Source organism: Rhincodon typus, chromosome 7, assembly GCF_021869965.1.
Source record: "Rhincodon typus isolate 14 chromosome 7, sRhiTyp1.1, whole genome shotgun sequence".
Lineage (NCBI taxonomy): Eukaryota > Metazoa > Chordata > Chondrichthyes > Orectolobiformes > Rhincodontidae > Rhincodon > Rhincodon typus.
Window position 1 is genome coordinate 51,401,672 of NC_063338.1, and position 2,966 is coordinate 51,404,637.

A 2,966-nucleotide genomic window follows, 5' to 3' on the forward strand; every position below is an offset into this window, starting at 1 on the left:
CCGAAACGTTAACTGTGTTTTTTTCATTCACAGATGCTGCCAGACCTGCTGAGCTTCTCCTGCAAATTTGTTTTTGCAGCTGACAGGAACAAACTCAGCAATGTCACTACTTCTGATGGCCGGGTCTGAGACTGAAGCTGCAGGGCGAATGTTCCTCAAGGACAGGGCACTTTTCAAGAGGGGTAAAAAGGCTAGGGACACTGGGGCCAGGAGGGGCCTTGGCAGTACGTGAGTGGCACCCTTGCAGTGGAAGCAACAATTGCCGCCTTCATTCCTGGGCCAGGGAGCGATTGCAATGCAATGTTCCACTTCCAGTCAAGCTTGCTGGAAGATGAACAGATTTTGCTAGCTGGTCTCTCCACATGCTGACAGGTCCCATCTCTTCCACATGGGCAAAAGACTCAGAGAAGAGGCCTTCAATTTTCCACAAGTAGCTGAGTTGAAGTCTGAGCAGCCAGCTGATCTGCCTACTTTCCCACTGCTGGCAAAATGGTATGGCATAGCAAGACATCAGGCTTGCCACCCAAAGGCTGCCCATGCCACTTTACGAGGCTTCCTAACTCCCACTTTACTGCAAAAGTGCTGGTGAAATTTCAGCAACTCCGAACAATTATGTTTACAATATTATTTAGCTTTCGTTAGAAAGAAAAGGAAAAACATGCATCGTGTTTGCAAAATATTTATACAAAAGTCTTCCTTTGTTGTATAATTGGAAATTTTAGGCATTTTCACTTACATCTTGTAATGGAACTAATTTAATCGCTCAGTTCTGTCTTTTTTCACACTGTAAATATTAACAAGAATGCAACTTAATGTTATCAATAACAGTTTCTGTTGAAGCTGTACGCTTGCAGTAACAAGGACACAGTTCCTGTTTCTTCTCAGATGGACAAATTCAAAATGATTTTGCAAAATTAATACTTTTACAGTATCACAGTTACTGATGTGAAGACCCTTGATAAGTATTATAAAAGATCATTCAAATATGCTTCTGAGTTTCAACATTGCTAGTTTTAGGGGATAAGGCTTCTCAGATCTTGAAGTAATCCATGCCCAAATAAAACGAAACCTGGATAGCATTCAGGCTTGACTTCAGAAGTGGCACCTAACATTCATACCACACTCGTGCTGTGCAATGACATCCCCCAACAAGCGAAAATCCAACTATCTCTCCTTAAGATTCAGTGATGAGCACTGAAGGCCGCATTTTCAACATCTTGGGGTTACCACTGACCAGAAACTGTACTGGATCATGTATATAAATACCTCAGCTATAATAGCAGGTCTGAGACTGGGAATTCCGTAGTGAGTAACTTACCCTGTGGCTCCCCAAGACCTGAAAGTCACATGTCAAGTATGAAATGGAATATTCTCAATGGATGAATGCACCTCCCACAAAAATCTTAGTACATTCCATGCCAAAGTAGCTCACTTCATTGGCACCCAAACCACCACAAACATTCACTCCTCCTACATTGAGCCACAGTGCCAACAGTGTGTACCATTTACAAGATGGTAGCATCTGCTGCAGCAGCTCACCAAGGCTCCTTCAACATCACCTTCCAAACCTAGCCCCTTTACAAAGGCAGCAGCTACATGGGACATGAGTATCCAAAAGTTCTCCTTCAACCCATACACCATTCTGACTCGGAACCATCTTGCCATTCCTTCATTGTCGCTGGTTCAAAATCCTAAAACCTCTTTTCTAGCAGCGCTGGCTATACTACACCACATAGACTGCAGTAGTTTAAGAAGGTGGCTCACTACAGACAGTTAAGAATTGGCATTAAATGCTGGTTTATTGGGTGGTACCCACATAATGTGAAATAATAGTTCTAATTAAAATTATACATTGCCATTTTCTTTTTCCACAGGCAATATCCTTGACTATTTGAAGTTTACTGAACCACAACTCGTGTTATGACTTTAGAATAAGATAAGGTGAAGAGGAAGGCTCACATTATACCTTAATAAGATCAGTGTTCAAATCCTGCACAATTGGTGTTAACCTGAATTCCACTATAATTGTCTCACTAACTGTATACCAAAATATCCAAAAACAATTCACTTTACGAATTAACTGTTCAGTGCAATTACTATTTTCAGTTCAGGTGACCATAATTCATATTGTTACATAAATGTATTGCTATTATTATGCATTACTCCATATTTACTAAGGATATGAAATGGTTGCTTTTGTCCTCTAAGTAATGTTCCCTTGGTACAGGAGTATTTGCCAGTATCTAAGTGTTGCTGTTTGTCATTACTTTTTTATTTCATTTTTACAGAATGCAGTGTGTCATTTTGCCAAAAGTTGGTCATTGATGATTGAAGTGGGCATGGACCACTGAACTCATTACAAACATGTCAATGCACTGATGTCAGAAAATTTATTCTGCCATTCAAGCCTTGCTCATTTTATTGAAATGGCTTACTTTGAGGATCTTAATCAAAATTTCATTTTAATGGTGTTGATTATTTATTTATCCTTTGTACTGATCACATCCTTGTACCATTAAAAAAAATTGTGATCCCTTTAGAGTCATATATGGTGTAGAAAGAATACTTTTATGATATGGAGAGGTGATGACCTAGTGGAATTATCAATGGACTACTAATCCATAAGCCCAGCTAACGTTTGGGGACCTGAGTTCGAATCACAACAGCAGATAGTGGAATTTGAATTCAATTTGAAAAAAAATGTGGAGTTTAGCATCTAATGATGAGCCTGAATTGATTGTTATTAAAACCCATCTGGTTCACTAATGTCCTTTAGGGAAGGAAACTATCACCGTTACTTGGTCTGGCCCACATGTGACTCCAGACTCACAGCAATGGGGCTGACTTTTAGGAATGACCAATAATTGCTAGCTGAGCCAGCAACCTTCTCATCTGTGAATGAAGAAAAAACTATCACAGACTGGGATGGGATCCAACACAATTTACAGAACTCGAAATAACAGTAC